At 46.6% G+C, this 19,689-nt stretch overlaps 1 long non-coding RNA gene across 1 annotated transcript in view; it reads right to left on the bottom strand.

The window, feature by feature from the left end:
- The window catches only part of LOC146831367 (uncharacterized), a 691,452-nt gene extending 672,033 nt beyond the window's left edge, over positions 1-19,419 (bottom strand). Inside the window, exon 1 of the long non-coding RNA XR_014961274.1 lies at positions 19,338-19,419. This is a non-coding gene — a long non-coding RNA (uncharacterized LOC146831367). The remainder of the gene's footprint in view (positions 1-19,337) is intronic.
- Positions 19,420-19,689: the final 270 nt, after the last annotated feature.

A 19,689-nucleotide genomic window follows, 5' to 3' on the forward strand; every position in this document is an offset into this window, starting at 1 on the left:
GCCCCAGTGGGCGTAAGCAGGCATGGCATTCTGGTAAATGCAGTCCATCTGCTAAAAACTGACGTTCCCTATACACCCCAGTGGATTGGATGCCTCCCAGTGTCACAAACAATGTTAACCCGGTTGGGTGAGGGCATGCGTGCAGACCGTAGTGTAGCTCACCAATACAATCCAAAGATGAGGCCCCTTCTGTTCCCGATACGTGCCCGTAATGACGAGCACCGGGATCCGCCAAAGTTCAGCAGCGGGACCTTTCCGCGGCCGGACGAGCCGCAAAACATCAAAAGCAAAGGGTGTCCCCAAAGGAAAGGTCGCACACAGCAGGGTATCCGCACACCATCTCCGGCAGCAACCCCACACCACGGGCATACGTAGCCTTCCTGATTGCAGTATGCCAAACGTTTCAAGCCGTAGCCCTTGATCACTGGCCTGCAATCAACACAGAGAGGCATCCACATAGATTAGGAACTTTTATTGGTAAATAACAGTCCCGCCCCAGTGGGCGTAAGCAGGCATGGCATTCTGGTAAATGCAGTCCATCTGCTAAAAACTGACGTTCCCTATACACCCCAGTGGATTGGATGCCTCCCAGTGTCACAAACAATGTTAACCCGGTTGGGTGAGGGCATGCGTGCAGACCGTAGTGTAGCTCACCAATACAATCCAAAGATGAGGCCCCTTCTGTTCCCGATACGTGCCCGTAATGACGAGCACCAGGATCCGCCAAAGTTCAGCAGTGGGACCTTTCCGCGGCCGGACGAGCCGCAAAACATCAAAAGCAAAGGGTGTCCCCAAAGGAAAGGTCGCACACAGCAGGGTATCCCTTTGCTTTTGATGTTTTGCGGCTCGTCCGGCCGCGGAAAGGTCCCGCTGCTGAACTTTGGCGGATCCCGGTGCTCGTCATTACGGGCACGTATCGGGAACAGAAGGGGCCTCATCTTTGGATTGTATTGGTGAGCTACACTACGGTCTGCACGCATGCCCTCACCCAATCGGGTTAACATTGTTTGTGACACTGGGAGGCATCCAATCCACTGGGGTGTATAGGGAACGTCAGTTTTTAGCAGATGGACTGCATTTACCAGAATGCCATGCCTGCTTACGCCCACTGGGGCGGGACTGTTATTTACCAATAAAAGTTCCTAATCTATGTGGATGCCTCTCTGTGTTGATTGCAGGCCGGTGATCAAGGGCTACGGCTTGAAACGTTTGGCATACTGCAATCAGGAAGGCTACGTATGCCCGTGGTGTGGGGTTGCTGCCGGAGATGGTGTGCGGATACCCTGCTGTGTGCGACCTTTCCTTTGGGGACACCCTTTGCTTTTGATGTTTTGCGGCTCGTCCGGCCGCGGAAAGGTCCCGCTGCTGAACTTTGGCGGATCCCGGTGCTCGTCATTACGGGCACGTATCGGGAACAGAAGGGGCCTCATCTTTGGATTGTATTGGTGAGCTACACTACGGTCTGCACGCATGCCCTCACCCAATCGGGTTAACATTGTTTGTGACACTGGGAGGCATCCAATCCACTGGGGTGTATAGGGAACGTCAGTTTTTAGCAGATGGACTGCATTTACCAGAATGCCATGCCTGCTTACGCCCACTGGGGCGGGACTGTTATTTACCAATAAAAGTTCCTAATCTATGTGGATGCCCCACTGTGTTGATTGCAGGCCGGTGATCAAGGGCTACGGCTTGAAACGTTTGGCATACTGCAATCAGGAAGGCTACGTATGCCCGTGGTGTGGGGTTGCTGCCGGAGATGGTGTGCGGATACCCTGCTGTGTGCGACCTTTCCTTTGGGGACACCCTTTGCTTTTGATATATATATATATATATATATATAACTCTGGCCTGCTTTGACTCTTGGGAGCCTCTGGGGCCACGAGTTTGGAGATTGTTTTAAAAAGTAGCTTGGGGTCAGATTTGGCTTGAGTGATTTGTTTCATATAGTACTACTTTTTGGTTTGCAGCAGTTTATCTTTATACTTCCTGTGACTCTGCTTGTAGCTATCCTTGTCACTACTAGTGTAACCTTTCCTCCATGCCCTTCTAGATGTTTTCAGGACTGTTTGAGTACATTTAATTCATCTGAGAACCACGAGGCGGACGGATTCGTCCTTTTAGGGATCCATTTTTTGATTGGGGCAAGTATGTTTCAGGCTTCCCGTAGCCATTCAGTATATGCAGAGGCCGCATCTTCCACCTTTGAGGGGAGGGGGGGGGTTGGTATTATTTAATACTTCCTCTAGCTTTTTGCTGTCTATGTTTTTCCAGACTCTTTTCCCCATATTCCCTGTAAGATCAGGTTTAACTTTCTGAACTCTGGGCAGTGCGACCTCAAAAGAAATGGTGCTGTGATCAGACCATACTAGAAGGAGTATCGAGGAAACCGTGAGAGTAGGATTGTTGGAATATATCCCATCTAATGTATGCCCCTTGTGAGAAGGTGGCCTGATATATGCTGTCCACTAGTTCTGGTGGGCACCTTGTAACAGTCCAAACAACCCCTTATGGTGAATGGTTAAAGACAACCTTTATTGATAGCTATCCTAGTGGTAGCTATGGAGAGAAGACTTCAGGCTAAGTCTTGAAGGAATGTAAAGCAGCTTGTTTTACCAGTCTATAATCTCTTGAATGATCAAATAAAAGGACAACCACACCAGGTATATATTCAAAATATATGTATTTAGGCTAAAACACACCCCTCTAGTCTCTTTATGAGACAGGAGTTCGAAGTACTTTGTTTACAAGTTAGCAATTATCAGTAATAGCACAAATACATGTTTGGGCCCTAGGGGCGTACCAAACCATATACAAAAAAAATGGTATAAGAACCATGACTGGAATAGACACTAGGCCTAGAGCCTGTAGAATCGCTGGGAACCCAAGGAACCACCCAAGGTAGTGACACAGGGGACCCACGGGGACTGTATGCAGTGTGTAAACACAACCGCGGGTTCCCGTTAGCTTCTATGGGCAATGTCGCGGTTGAAAATTTAAAAATTATGGACACTTAGAATCGAGTCAGGACCAAACCCTTTTGGACTTAAGAAGTTCTAGGGCTAGCACCCACGGGAGCACCGGAGTACTTGAGTTACCTCACTGAGGGAAGCCGGGTGCATAGGTGTCTTTTGGTGTCGGGTCGCGTCTTCGATTTCAATGGAAGCCTGCAAAGAACTGCTGCTGAGTGTCCGAAGAGATCCAAGCATGAATCTAGGATGGAAGAAACCTCAAAGCATAGGGGACAGGGTCTGGGTCACTAGCCAGTGAACAAGGGCAGGATGGACCAATGCCCACAGATGTCGGGCGCTTCAGGCGAGTTGATGGGTGTCTTGACTCTTCAGCCATGAAGTCCAGAAGGTGTTGATGAAGTCCACGAGCTGGATGCGAGCTGTCCCTCAAAGTCTGCCGAGTGCTGCGGTGTCGGCGACCAGAATGGACCCAACAAGACTTGGCAACGGCAAGTCACAGAAATTCAGAGAAAGGACGGCGGTGCAGACCAGCAAGGTCTGAGGGACTCACCCAGCAAGGGTACGTCAGGGCACATCTGGAGCAACCAGGAAAGTACAGTTAGAAAAGGAGTTGCCTTCATGGGGTGCTGCTAGCCAACGGGCTACTTATTGCGAAGGAGCCTTGAGCGGTCGCACTTGAAGCTGGCCCACGGGTCACTCATGGAGTGGAGACCAACAATCTTCAGTACAGGAGGTGCTCAAGACTGGGGCTACTCAAAGCCCAAAGCACAACTTCGAGGATGTCCAGGAAGATAGTGTTGCTGCAAAACGTTTACAGTGTCCAGGGGTCACGGTTCCACATCACCCACGATAGCTGTGGACTCAGGGTGGCCTTGGGGAAGTCTGGAAATCTACCTCTGGCGATGCAGAGACTTTGGCGTCCGGCGAGAGCTTCGGAATTGCAGACCGGTCAGTTGCTTCTTCGGTGCCTGCCAAGCAGGGGAGTCACTCCTTGACCCCAAGGGAGATTTTTTCCATCTTCTAGTCGTGATCGAAAGTCGAAGGTCCAGGATATATGTTGCAGAGTTTCGTCCAGGGTAATCTAAAGTCCTAGGGACTGGATTCCTATAATTATACCAAGTTTAGGGGATGGACTAACTCTAAGGCCCCACCTATGGGTGGGTTTGGAAAGAGGGGTGGTTACACCCATTTCCTTTGTCCAGTTTCGCACCAGAGCAGGGGCAGGTAGCCCCTGCAAACAGTTTGAACTGGACTATGCACAGGGACACCAAATGTGCCCCCAGTGCAGGACTTCAAAGCACCAGAGAGTGCTCCCGCTCAGCCCCAATACACATCTGCCTGTCTGGGGAGGTGGTTACACCTCCCTTCGACAGGAAACCTATTGTCCTGGCCTTCCCTGCCGGAGTTTCGGTCAGCAGCAGGAGGCCAGACCGTGTCTGTGGCAGAGTCATCCAATTTGTGATGCCAGGGCTCAGGAAAGTCCTACTGGGTTAGACCAGTGTGAACATGTCTCTCTCTCTAGAAGGGTGGATTGCTACCCCCGCCGCCAGAGCTGGCGGGGGGGGGGTAGTATTCCAAAGCGTTTGACACCAAACGCAACATGTTTTGATGCAGCCATTCCAGAGTTAGCATTTATTGCGAGGTTATAATGCACTTAAGAGTATATGGTATGGCTGTATCACAGAACAGCTATAAGGAAGTATTTCTGAAAGCTGCAGAGGAGTTCAGCTCATGCTTGGGCACCCTCTCACACAAAGCCAAGCACTCTGCCTTCAGGATTGTCAAGGCCTGCCATAGGAATGGCTTATATGTTTATATGTGTCTGTACATATATGTGGATATAGGTAGCCTATACCACGGTAAGGCGTGCAAGCACACCCTTACCCAGGCTGCAGTAGCAGACCTGTGGTGCCATTTTGGAGTGCTTCCCAGGGGTGTCATATTACATGCTTCAGCCCCTGGTAGGCCTCTGAGGTACCTATGCCCTAGGTACATAGTATACCATATACTAGGGGCTTATAGGGCACTCCAGAATCCAATTAGATATGTACCTAATGTACATGCAAACCATTTTAGAGAGGAAGCAGCTAGGCTGTGGGCCTGATTAGAAGGGCCACAGCCAGACTAAGGTCGAAAACAGTGTAACACCAGCAAAAAGTGTTGGTACCCATGTGAAGCAGATCCTACTCTCCTACACAACCCTCCCAAACGCAGGGCATTAAACTAACCTTGACCAGTAGAGTCTTCATGTTCTAAGTCGAAATACCTAGAGAGTCCATCTGCATTGGCATGGTTACTCCCAGGTCTATGTTCCACTGTAAAGTCCATCCCCTGTAGGGAAATGGACCACCTAAGCAGGTTGGGGTTTTTACCCTTTATTTGTTTTAGCCATAAGGGGGGCTTATGGTCTGTCTGAACAAGGAAGTGAGTACCAAACAAGTATGGCCTCAACTTCTTCACAGCCCAAACCACAGCAAAGGCCTCCCTCTCAATGGCTGACCAACGTTTTTCTCTAGGGGTCAGCCTTCTGCTTATGAAAGCTACTGGCTGGTTCTGACCTTCATCATTCAATTGTGACAGTACAGTCCCTAGCACCAATTCAGGTGCATCTGTGTGGACAATGAATTTCTTGGAGTAGTCAGGACTCTGCAGAATGGGAGCAGTGCACATGGCCTGCTTCAGGTCATCAAATGCCTTTTGACAGCTAGCTGTCCACTGAACCTTTGTGGGAATCTTTTTAGAAGTTAAGTCATTCAAGGGTGTCACTATTGATCCATATCCTTTGACAAATCTCCTACAGTACCCAGTCAGGCCTAAGAAGGCTCTCACCTGAGTCTGGGTAGTTGGAGCAATCCATTCCATTATGGTCTGGATTTTGCTCTGCAATGGTTGAACCTGGCCTCCACCTACAAGGTGGCCCAGGTACACAACCGGACTCTGCCCTATCTGGCACTTAGTAACCTTGATAGTGAGGCCTGCCCTTTGCAGGGCCTCCAAAACATTCCTCAGGTGGACCAGGTGATCCTCCCAGGTGGAGCTAAAGACAGCAATATCATCTAGTTATGCTGCACTAAAGTCTTCCAGGCCTGTAAGGACTTGATTCACCAACCTTTGGAAAGTGGCAGGTGCATTCTTCAAACCAAAAGGCATTACCACAAATTGATAGTGCCCACTAGGGGTAGAAAATGCTGTCTTTGGCTTTGCATCATCAGCTAGTCTGATCTGCAAATAGCCAGCTGTCAGGTCAAATGTGCTTAGAAACTTGGCTGAGGCCAAATTATCTATTAGCTCATCTGCCCTGGAGATGGGATGGGCATCAGTCCTAGTGACTGCATTGAGACCCCTGTAGTCTACACAAAACCTCATCTTTCTTTTCCCACCACTGGTGTGAGGTTTTGGTACCAGGACTACTGGGATAGCCCAAGGGCTAACTGAGGGTTCAATCACACCCAGATCTAACATCTTTTGGACTTCTGTCCTTATACAGTCCAGTAGCCAGTAGATCTTATTCTTCACAGGGAGACTGTCCCCAGTGTCCACTTCATGAGTGCACCAGGTGGTCTGACTTGTAGTCAGAGAAAACATATGTCTAAACTGGCTGAGAAGGTTCCTGCAGTCAGTTTGCTGCTGGGCAGTGAGGCTGCCTGCCAAGGCTACACCATCAACTGACCCATCATCAGGGTTCTGAGAAAGCAGGTCAGGGAGTGGGTCACTCTCTTCCTTCTGTCCTTCAGCAGTAGCCATGAGCAAGCCCATGTCTGCCCTGTCAACATATGGTTTAAGTCTGTTGACATGAAGTACCCAGTGGGGACTCCTAGGGGTTCCAAGATCTACCAAGTAGGTAACTTCCCCTTTCTGTTCAACAGTAGTGCGGGGTCCACTCCATTTGTCCTGGAGAGCCGCTGGGACCACAGGCTTCAACACCCACACTTTCTGTCCTGGCTGGTAAACAGTCAGTACAGCATTTTGGTCATGCCAGGCTTTTTGCAGTTCCTGGCTAGCCTCAAGATTTCTGTTTGCCTTTTTCATGTACTCAGCCATCCTGGGGCGGAGACCAAGTACATAGTCCACTATGTCTTGCTTTAGGAGCTTGAGAGGTAACTCCCATCCTTCCTTCACCAAACACAATGGACACCTGACAGGGTGTCAAAACAAAAGTTCAAATGGGCTGTAGCCAACCCCCTTTTGAGGCACATCCCTGTATGCAAAAAAAGGCAGGGCAAGAGCAGGTCCCATATTCGCCTAAGCCATTCTGGGAGTCCTGTGATCATGCCCTTTAAGGTTTTGTTGAATCTCTCAACTAAACCATTGTATTGTGGGTGATAGGGTGTGGTGAACTTCTAGTTCACTCCACACTCCTTCCAGATAGCAGTCAAGTAACTAGACATGAAGTTTTCATCACTGTCAGATACTACCTCCTTAGGAAAGCCTACTCTTGAGAACACACTCAAGAGAGCTCTTGCCACTACAGGTGCTGTAGTGGTCCTTAGGGGAATTGCTTCTGGATACCTGGTGGCATGATCCACTACCACCGGTATAAATCTGTGCCCAGATGCTGTTTGGGGATCCATGGGACCAACAATGTCAATCCCTACCCTTTCAAAGGGCACCCCCACCACAGGTAGTGGTATCAGGGGGGCCTTTGTAGTGCCACCTGCTTTGCCACTGGCTTGGCATGTTACACAGGAGCGACAAAACTCCTTTGTGTCTTCAGACATGTGGGACCAGTGAAAGTGAGGAACAATTCTGTCCCAAGTCTTGTTCTGGCCCAGGTGTCCTGCTAAGGGAATATCATGGGCTAGTGTCAGTAGGAAACCCCTAAACTTCAGAGGTATAACCTACCTCCTGGATGCACCAGGCTTGGGGTCTCTACTCTCTGAGTATAGGAGTCCATCATCCCAATAAACTTAATGGGTGCCACTAGCATTCCCAGCAGCCTCATCAGCAGCTTACTGTCTGAGGATTTCAAGAGAGGGGTAGGTTTTCTGCTCCTGGCTCAGATCAGACCTGGAAGGGTCCCCTGTCCCCAGGAACTCAACCTGGTCAGGTTCAAGCTCCTTTGGGGACAGTTCTTTCTTCAGTCTCAAGATCATCTCCCTGAGGAGACTTATCAGCATTCTGAGTCAGGTGGGAAGGCTTTGCCTTAACCCTACTGCTCCTCCTCTTGTGAGGCACCTGGTCCATTATTCCAGAATCCAGGGCCTGTCCAGTTTTAGACATTTTTGCCTTTTGCCTGTAACCTGGTCACAGCAAAGACATGTGCAGGGATCCCTAACATTTCTGCATGTGTCCTGAGCTCCACTTCAGCTCAAGCTGAAGTCTCTAGATAATTGCCAAGCAAGCACTGTACTGGTAGGTCTGCACTTACCACAACCTTCTTAAGGCCAGTTACCCCTCCCCAGGAGAAGTTAACAACTGCCAGACAATTTGGTCTGTTCTGACATTGCTAGCATTGGTCACTTGATACATTTCTCCAAGTATAATCTGCCCAGGATCCACAAGATCTTTTGTCACCATTGTGACACTTGCTCCTCTGTCCCTGAATGCCCAAGCTTCTACTCCATTAATCAAAGGCGGCTGTCTGTATTTGCCCAAGTTACTGGGACTCACAAAGGGGGACATATCCATGCCCCCATCATTGACAAGCACAGCCTGAGTTGGTACTCTGACTAGGCCAGAGTCCATCTCAGAACCCAGGGTCAACCCTACTACACCCTTAGTCTGTGTATTCTCACCACCAATTGTAACTGCACTAGGGGGAGCAGGTGCCTTAGGGGCATTGGTGGTGGCTGGAATATTTTCTTTGGCCTTGGTACAGTCACTGGTCCAGTGAGTTTTCTGCTTACAGATTTTGCACCAAGGCTTCTTTTGGCATTTCCCTTTGTTAGCCTGTAAATCCCCACCTGAAGAAGATTTTTGGGACCCTTGAGAAGACTTCTGGTCTTTACCCTTGTCTCCACCCTTGTCAGAGTTTTTATAATCTTGCTTCTTTGGGTCACCACCTTGGTTCTGTACCTTCTGCCTCACCCTGGTTCTGACCCATTTGTCTGCCTTCTTTCTCAATTCTTGGGGAGAGGTCAGATCAGAGTCTACCAGGTACTGGTGCAACAGCTGATTTTGACAGTTATTAAGAATCTGCTCCCTCATTATCAGATTGTACAATCCTTTGAAGTCACACACTTTACTGCCCAATAACCACCCTTCCAGAGCCTTAGCAGCACAGTCTTGATTTTGTGTTTTTTGGGTGTCTCTGAACTTTAACCTGTATTGTTCAGTGGTTAGGCCAAACCCATCTATTAGTGCACTTTTCAAGACTTTGTAGTCATCAGCATCCTCTTCTCTTACAGTGAGGAGCTTGTCTCTACTTTTGTCTGCAAAGGAGAGCCATAAGATTGCTGCCCACTGACCTTGAGGGACCTTCTGTACTTTACAGGCCCTCTCCATGGCAGTTATCCATTTGTGGATGTCATCCCCACTCTAGTAGGAGGGACAATCTTACTTAGGTTTCTACGGTCATAAGACCTCTCCCTATCTTTAGGGACATTGCTGCCACCAAGGGACTCTAGTCCCTCCTTTTTACTAGCTCTGTAGAGCTCTAGGGCTTCCCTATCTAAGGCCATCTGCTGCTTTCTGAGGTTGAACTTGTTTTGCTCATACTTCAGCAGTCTCTCTATCCTCTCCTGGGAGGTTTCCCTCCCTCTGTGAGAAGAGACAGAGGTCCCTATAGAGGAGTTAGACTGGACAGAACCCCTTGACAGAGATCTATCACTGTTGTCAGGTCTACCTGGAGGAATAAAGGAAGGAGCATTATTGGCATCCTCCTCATCCTCATCCAGAAGATATGGGTTTCACCAGAGTCTGGTCATTGTCACCAGTCAGGTCAGCATCAGAGGCAGGGCCAGGGGAGTTTCCACCCCTAGGCCCCCCCTCAAGTGCTGCCCCACCCACAGTGTCTACCCCATTAGGCCCACTAGGCCCTGTGATATCATCCAGCTTAAGTATCTTTATGAGATGCTGGGTGGATGGACTTTTGCCTGTCTTCAGCTTCCTAATGGAACATAAGGCCCTTAGCTGAGCAAAGCAGAGATCCTCATATTTATAGGGAAGGAGCTCACTGGTTCCTGGTAGGAACCCACTGGTTCCTGGCTGGTTAGAAATTACTAATGTGGTGTGGTGTATTGCACTACCTACACTAGTGTGGCCTACTAAACTCTCTTGAGTTGTAAAAAGGGTGTGCTATCCCTTAACACACAACTCTAAGTTCAGTAGAACTTACTGTAGCTAAACTTGATATTATATGTACCTTAGGTACCTTTAGTGGTTTTCAGTTGATCAATTCAATTGAGATTATCTGGTAAAACAATAGCAAGCTGGAATCCCACACGCTGCACACCAATGTGAGAAGGTGGCCTGATATATGCTGTCCACTAGTTCTAGTGGGCACCTTGTATCAGTCCAAACAACCCCTTATGGTGAATGGTTAAAGACAACCTTTATTGAAAGCCATCCTAGTGGTAGCTATGGAGAGCAGCCTTCAGGCTAAGTCTTGAAGAAATGTAAAGCAGCTTGTTTTACCAGTCTATAATCTCTTGAATGATCAAATGAAAGGACAACCACACCAGGTATATATTCAAAATATATGTATTTAGGATAAAACAAACCCCTCTAGTCTCTTTATGAGACTGGAGTTCGAAGTAATTTGTTTACAAGTTAGCAATTATCAGTAATAGTACAAATACACGTTTGGGCCCTAGGGGCATACCAAACCATATACCTAAAGAATGGTATAAGAACCATGACTGGAATAGACACTAAGCCTAGAGCCTGTAGAATCGCTGGGACCCAAAGGAACCACCCAAGGTAGTGACACAGGGTACCCACGGGGACTGTATGCAGTGTGTAAACACAACCGCAGGTTCCCGTTAGCTTTTATGGGCAATGTCGCGGTTGGAAAGTTAAAGATTAGGGACACTTAGAATCGAGTCAGGATCAAACCCTTTTGGACTTCAGAAGTTCTAGGGCTAGCACCCACGGAAGCACTGGAGTACTCGAGTTACCTCACCCAGAGCAGCTGGATGCATAGGTGTCTTTTGGTGTCGGGTCGCGTCGTCGATTTCAATGGAAGCCTGCAAAGAACTGCTGCTGCCTTGAAGAGGAGAAGTGTCCGAAGAGATCCAAGCCTGGATCTAGGATGGAAGGAACCTGAAAGCAGAGGGGACAGAGTCTGGGTCTCTAGCCAGTGACCAAGGGCAGGATGGACCAATGCCCACAGATGTCGGGTGCTTCAGGTGAGTTGATGGGTGTCTTGACTCTTCAGCCATAAGGTCCAGGAGGCGTCGACGAAGTCCATGAGCCGGATTCGAGCTGTCCCACGAAGTCTGTCAAGTGCTGCGGTGTCGGCGACCAGAATGGACCCAACATGCCTTGACAACGGCAAGTCACAGGAATTCAGAGAAAGGACTGCAGTGCAGACCAGCAAGGTCTGAGGGACTCACCCAGCAAGGGTAAGTCAGGGCATGTCTTAAGCAACCAGGATAGCCCAATTAGAAACGGAGTTGTCTTTGTGGGGACCTGCTAGCCAATGGGCTAGTGATCGCGAAGGATCCTCGAGCGGTCGCACTTGAAGCTGGCCCATGGGTTACTCGTGGAGTGGAGGCCAACAATCTTTGGTGCAGGAGGTGCTCAAGGCTGGCGATACTGGGAGCCCAAAGCACAACTTCAAGGAGGTCCAGGAAGGTAGAGTTGCTGCAAATGTTCACGGTGTGCAGGGGTCACGATTCCACATCACCCACGATAGCCACGGGCCTCAGCTTTGCTGTGGGCTCAGGGTAGCCTCGGGGAAGTCTGGAAATCCACCTCTGGGGATGCAGAGACTTCGGCGTCCGGCAGGAGCTTCAGAATTGCCGACCGGTCTGTTGCTTCTTTGGTGCCTGCCAAGCAGGGGAGTCACTCCTTGACCCCAAGGGAGATTATTTCTGTCTTCTAGTCGTGATAGAAAGTTGAAGGTCCAGGATATATGTTACAGAGTTTTGTCCAGGGTAATCTAAAGTCCTAGGGACTGGATTCCTATACTTATACCAAGTTTAGGGGATGGACTAACTCTAAGGCCCCACCTATGGGTGGGTTTGGAAAGAGGGGTGGTTACACCCATTTCCTTTGTCCAGTTTCACGCCAGAGCAGGGGCAGGTAGCCCCTGCAACCAGTTTGAACTGGACTATGCACAGGGACAGCAAATGTGCCCCCAGTGCAGGACTTCAAAGCACTAGAGAGTGCTCCCGCCCAGCCCCAATACACATCTGCCTGTCTAGGGAAGTGGTTACTCCTCCCTTCAACAGGAAACCTATTGTCCAGGCCTCCCCTGCTGGAGTTTCGGTCAGCAGCAGGAGGCCAGACCCGTGTCTGTGGCAGAGGCATCCATTTTGTGAGGCCAGGGCTCAGGAAAGTCCTACCGGGTTAGACCAGTGTGAACATGTCTCTCCCTCTAGAAGGGTGGAATGCTACCCCCGCCACCAGAACTGGTGGGGGTATAGTATTCCAAAGTGTTTGACACCAAACACGACATGTTTTGATACAGCCATTCCAAAGTTAGCATTTACTGCAAGGTTAAAATGCACTTAAGAGTATATGGTATGGCTGAGAGCCATAAGGAAGTATTTCTGAAAGCTGCAGAGAGGCTCAGCTCATGCTTGGGCACCCTCTCACACAAAACCAAGCACTCTGCCTTCAGGATTGTCAAGGCCTGCCATAGGAGTGGCTTATAGGTTTATATGTGTCTGTATATATATGTGGATATAGGTAGCCTATACCACGGTAAGGGGTGCAAGCACACCCTTACCCAGCATACAGTAGCAGACCTGTGGTGCCATTTTGGAGTGCTTCCCAGGGGTGGCATAATACATGCTTCAGCCCCTGGTAGGCCTCTGAGGTACCTATGCCCTAGGTACATAGTATACCATATACTAGGGGCTTATAAGGCACTCCAGAATCCAATTAGATATGTACCTAATGTACATGCAAACCATTTTAGAGAGGAAGCAGCTAGGCTGTGGGCCTGATTAGCAGGGCCACAGCCAGACTAAGGTCGAAAAACAGTTAAACACCAGCAAAAAGTGGGGGTACCAATGTGAAGCCGATCCTACTCTCCTACACCCCTTACTGTGTGTTGGACCTTCAATCAGCTGTTTGAGATCACCCACCTCCATCAACTGTCCTAGTGCGGCAGTGTCTGGATTGGATAGATCCTCCAGATGGAAGTTGAAATTCTCTAGTACCAAAAAGGAGTCAGCGCAAAATCGTTCTTCAAGCACTGACCCCAGCTGTTCCAGGAATCCACCCCTTGGACCTGGAGGGCGATAGAGGAGAACACCCCTGAGGGTACTGTGGTGAGAGGTGCAGAGGTTGAATGAAAGAGCCTCACAAGTGGCATTAGAGGCATTATGGAATAGGGGTTTCAATGAATGGTGATAGATAAATGCTAGACCTCCCCCTCTTCTGTGAGGTCTGTTCAAGGTGTGACAGTAGAATCCAGGTGGGGTAGCGTTGGCTAGGTCAGGCCCCAAGGCCTGATCTGACCATGACTCAGTAATGAGCACCAATTTAATGTCATGTTCTTCAATAAGCCGGGCACACTCCATGCTATGCTTGATTAATGATCTAGCATTCAACAGCATGCCTCTAAGAGGAGGTGGGTCGGCCTTAATATTCATCTTCTCTATTCTTTCACTAGGGCCCAAGACAGGAAGGTTAAGACTGTGCGGCACACAAGATAATTCTGAGGCGTTTGGGTACTCTGTCAAGAAGTATGCAAGGATGCCTGGCATCACTCCCTCTGGGATCTAGTTTGGTGATGTCCTCCCTGGTGTAAGTTAGCCTTATTTGATCAAAATGGCCAGGGGGACTAGCCCTGAGCCCGGCTCGAGCGCAGACGGGCGCAGACGGGCTTGCCTTTGGCTTGCCTTCAGCACGCCAGCAGCGCGCCCGCTGTGCGCGTCCTCTGCGCGTACTTCACAGCGCTCCTTTTAATCCCCCCAGCGTAATGAGAGCTGGTGCGCTAACCTCCAAAGATGGTTGCCCCGCTCGAAGCACCTGAAGCCCTGTGGCTGGTGCAACCTTGCGGTGTAATCGCGCTGAGTCCCAACAATCACAATTGACCCCCAGTTTTAAAGGGTATGAAAAAAACCACAATTTTAAAGGCATAAAATAGGTATAAAACCTTCAAGAGCAACGTAAGAACTGGAGAGCGTTGAACACAGCTCAGTCCCAATCAGGCAACCCTGCGCGTACGCCACAGCGCTACTTTTAATCCCCCCAGCATAATGAGAGCTGGTGCGCTAACCTCCAAAGATGGTGGCCTGCTCGAAGCACCTGAAGCCCTGTGGCCGGTTCAACCTTGCGGTTAATCGCGCTGAGTCCCACCAATCACAATTGACCCCCAGTTGAACACAGCTCTGTCCCAGTCAGGCATCTGTATCAGTCTGTCAGTTAGTGTGTAAGTGGCTGCATGGCTTGCTGAGTAGCTACATGAGTATCTATATGGGTTGATGACTGGTTGTCTGAGTACCTGTATGGGTGCCTAGGTGTCTGTGTGGGTGGGTGGGGGGTGGGTGACTCCTGCATAAATGTGTGAGTGGGTGATTCACTGGGTGTAGTGGGTCATGAGTGCATCTGCAAGGGGCTGTATGGGTGAGTGAGTGAGTGTGAATATGGCTGTGTTGGTGAGTGAATAGATGTCTCAGTGGTGTATGTGTGAGTAATTACATATGTGAAAGACAGTATATGTGAGTGTTAGAGTATCTAAGTGACTGTATGGGAGAGTCAGTGATTGTGAGAGTAGCTGTATGGATGAGTGTGTGCTTGTGTTTGTGATTGTATAAGAAAGTAACTATGTGTTTGTATCTGTATGAATAAGTGTGGTGGTGTGTGTATAACTGTATAAGTAAGTAAATGGCAGTGTGATTGACTCTTTTGGTTACTGACTAGGTGTGTGAGTAACTCTATGGGTGAGTAGCGGTGTGTGAGTGTCTGTATGGGTGTATGAGTGCATATATCAGTGACTGTATGGGTGAGTGATTGGATGTGTGTGTAGACCTATGAATTAGTGAGTGGGTAAGTGCGAAATGGTATTAGTGCATCTATGGTTTTGAGAATGGTAGTCTGTATTTTAGAGTGGTGTATGATCGTTTATAGTAGGGTGTGAGGAGGTGCATCAGAGATTAAGTGGATGATGTCATCAGCGATGATATTTAAGGTGTCATCAGTGATGTCATAAGTGATGTCACTGACGATGTCATGAGGGATGTAATATGTGATGTCATCTGCAGTGCATTGCGGGGGCACGAGTTATAGTTAGCTCACTATAATGGCCGAATTTCTCTGGTTCCATATGAGTGAAATGTCAGCCTAACTAAAACGTCCCTGAAACCCATGTTTTTTTCAGTGAATTTCTAAGGTTTTTTAAATGCTAATTTCTAACTATAACGTACATGAAACCTGTGGTTTTTTCAGTGAATTTCTAAGTTTTGTTTAAATCTAAGTATTTTTCAAAAGGTTTTTTGAGAATCTTGGACAACACACAATGGCAAGAGGCTATCTCCCAGCCACTATTGATGTTGTATCTCTGTACACGTCAATTAATCATGTGATGGGACTCACAGCACTTGAGTACTTCCTTGGGCAAAAAGACATAAAATACCTGGAACAGTCCAAGATGATCAAAGACATGGCGGAATTATGTCTGAAAAACAATATCTTCCTATTTGACCAACAATTGTATTGTCAAATGCGCAGAACCGCTGTGGGAGTTTCCTTTTCTCCATGCTACGTGAATCTCACCATGGGATGGTGGGTGAAGATGGTGGCTTGGGGAGAAGATAAAGACCATTATACAGAAAGAATCATGCTATGGCTTAGGTTTATTGATGACCTATTTATCATCTGGAACGAATGAATAATTCACACAATATGTGAATGTATTAAATGACAATGCTACAGGTTTGCAATTTACGCACAATACGAGCACCACAACAATACAATTCCTGGATATACAAGTGTATGTGGACAAAGGCGTAATCAAAACAATGACTTATTGCAAACCCACCACCACAAACAGCATTTTACATGGCTCCAGCTTCCACTCCAGGTCTTTAATCAAAAGAATACCATATGGTGAATTCCTCAGAATGAAACGTAACTGCTCAGATGAGAAAGAACTGGAAATTAAAACAAAAGAAACAGCACGAAAATTTAAGGAAAGAGGATATAAAACCAGCATACATCATGTCATGTATGAAGAAAGCTGAGCAAGTGCCTCTGGAACAGACACTCTGAACCAAAAAAAGAGTCAAATAACAGAATCTAGGAGAGGAACAATCCAGACATCAGATTAATCTTGATCTACATCAAAGAAAATCATGAAATTGTTCAAATCATGAATAAATACAGGAATGTACTCTTAAAAGATCATGATATGAAAATAATCCTAGGTAATCAACCTAATATAGCATACAGGAAAGCACCATCAATTAAAGATAAACTGGTACACAGCCACTTCACGAGACCACAATCAAGGTCTTGGCTAATGGAACTCCAAAAAGGATTCAGCAAATGCGACAAGTGCAAAGCATGACGCATTGGAAAGAAATCACTCACTCAAAGGCAAAACCTCCCATATTAATCAAAAGAATAATTGTGAGAGCACCTATGTAGAATACATGCTGGAGTGCAATTGTGGCCAAAGGTACATTGGCAGCACGGTGTGCCAAATAAAGGAAAGAATCCTTCAGCATATTCGTGCAATACAAAATGACGACAATAACTATGCCATGATGAAATATATATGCACACATGTGAACCACAAATGGCTACAAATGAAATAGTGGGGTTTAGCAACAATCCCCGTTAGTGAGAGAGGTGGTGACAGAACAACTAAATTATGATGCCTTGAGTCCAGGCTAATAATCAGATTCCGGACGAAGCAACCATATGGCCTGAACGGGGATGAAGAATTCAATGTTCATTTATAATTCACAGAATAGAGACAATGTATCCACCTATAAAATATGGTTCGAACACCATTTAGAATGCAATCAGAAGCAACCATTTTACCACATCTCGTAAAACAAATACATCAACACAAACAAGAAGCTGTGAATAACCACAGTCCAAGAGATCACCCACTAGTTTACACATGGCACTTAGCCAGACCTGAAAAACCAATGTATACCCATTATGAAGAAAAGATGAATACTGACAAATCCATGAGTGCTTCAAAAATTGGGAACTCTCTACGAATGGCATAAAACATCAATATATACGAACCGTGAGTGTCACTTGCAGCCAAAACAAGTGGGGAACATCCTTAAATCAGAACAAATGAGATATGACACTCAGCCCGGCGAAAAACCTAAATGAAAAAGATGGATGCCAATAAATCTATGAGTGATTCAAAAATTAGGAATTCTCACTGAAAAGCCATATTTATTACTTGAGTAATGAACCGTTTAAACATGTGTATACATTTTCACTTTGTCAAGGGATGGAATTTCATTTTGTTTAAATAAAAACAATTGAGTAAACTCCAAATCCCACAATACCTCATTATTGGCCACTTGGGAGTTTTTGTATAAAAAGACATGAAAGATGGACTGGTGATGGTGATGGCTAATGTTATTTGGATTAAATAAGCTCTTTAACTAAAACTCCTGGAGTGCAAGTTGAAATTCTTTGGTGGCAAAATAAAGGCAGAATTCAATTCCTTTCTGCAGACCAGCATCAGTCGTGAGCGCGCTGTGAGAGGAATCATTTGTTGACTAGTTTTTGACTAGTTTGTGCTTGGAATGTTTTGGGGTGATTCATCAAGTGGGCCGAGAAACATTGTGGGGGCTCCCAATGTACAAAATCCCCACGCATAAACTTCTTTAGGCAGGCCCACAGCAAATAGCTACCTAATGGAATTACACCAAATTTAGCAGGAAACTAGATATTGGTCTGTGGATTGTGCTTTTTGTGATTTGGTGTATATATATTTTTTTTTAGAAATTAAGGGTAAAAATAATTTGTGTATCTGGAAGGTTGAGACCGCAAGAGTTTTGAGAAACTCACAGCAGTGGCAATTAAAAAATTGAGCATTTTGATTGTCCTTGTAAGCTTTATTACTCATGAACTGATTCTCTCCCCTAGGAGTCATACTCCCATGGGAGTGAGCATTCTTATTGTCTGCCAGCAACATGAGAAAAATGTTGCTGGTTGCTTTTACAGGACTCGGGGACTTTGCCCCCTGTGCTGGAGAAAAATATAAACACAAGACATAAATCCTAGATCCACTTCAAACCCTAGCTCTCGGAACTAGTCAGAGCCTTATCCCCATCAACCAACCAGGACATAAACCCTAAGCTGTAGTTCCAATACAACTCATAGCCCTTAGAAACATTCAGAACAATAGCCCTATCAACCAATCAGAGCACAATAATTAAGCCCTAGCTCCAAAAACACTTGGTCCTAGGAACCAATCAGAATCCTAGCCCTATCAATCAATAAGGACACAAACCCTAAGCCCTAGGTCCAATACAAACCCCAGCCCTAGGAACACAGATGCAAGAACCTATGAAAAACGAATTTAAAGAGCATGCAACCTTACATTTAAGAGGCAGTACCAGGTGCGAAGGGAGGGCAGAGGCTGTGGGCTGATCACAAAAGCACAAACTAGTGTGCTTTGCATTTTTGACTACAGTGCCAAGATACCTCTTTAAGTTATAAGAGCGTTCTACAAAATTAACAGTAATATAACTTAGCAAACATTATTGTCTTGTCAGGTATGAAGCTGCTGTCAAACATTTTAAAATAATTTGCAGTAATGAAGGAGGTAATGTGTTTGCTTCAATCTCATTGATTGGGTTGTGCAATAAAATGTTGCAAAGATATAGGTTTATAGCACTGTTTGAAGCAACATTTATTTTGCATTGACTGCATACGTCAGCGTTGTCTTTATTTCATTGCTTATGTTTCATTCAGGGATGTCATTTGTTTAGTTTAATTACAACACGCAAGGGCAAAAAATATACACAGATAGGAACAACCTTCGATTTGAAAACAGATACCAAACTCTCTGTCATTGCAGTTCATTAAAACTCACTGATTTCCATTATCTGAAACCTTTAATATATGCAGCAAGTAAACACAGGTATTTACTGCTTTAAATAAAGCGAAGAGCCCAGATACCACCCTCCTCTCGATTTTCTAGATAAATGCAAATCCATTTTTGAATGCCTTTAACAAAACTGTCCTAAAAGCTAAATAGAAAATCATACACGACTTCCAATGGCACACTACAAAGGACACAAACGATTGCCTCTTTCTTTCATTCAATACCTGACAGTTTCCAGATTTTGATGACATACCGGCCTCTACTTTGGCATGGCGTGAGCTGAATGGTGTAGTGCACGCTGTGAATGCCTTCTACAAATGTAGAGGCACACATATAGACCAAAGCAATTCCTACTCATCAGAGGACAATAACCAAAACGTAGGGATGACGCAAACAACCAGCTTGGTAAATGTCCTTTGTCAAGCAGATAATAGGAGCTAAATATAACACTGCACATTCTGATAATGACATTCCACAAGGCTAAGTCTTGGCCAGGCTACAGATTTAATGTTGTCATCTAGAGACTTGTCTTTGAATTTTTACATTTCAAATCTCCTTGTGATATGTATCACTCTA

The sequence above is a fragment of the Triturus cristatus genome, chromosome 5_1 (genome assembly GCF_964204655.1).
Source record: "Triturus cristatus chromosome 5_1, aTriCri1.1, whole genome shotgun sequence".
Classification (NCBI taxonomy): domain Eukaryota; kingdom Metazoa; phylum Chordata; class Amphibia; order Caudata; family Salamandridae; genus Triturus; species Triturus cristatus.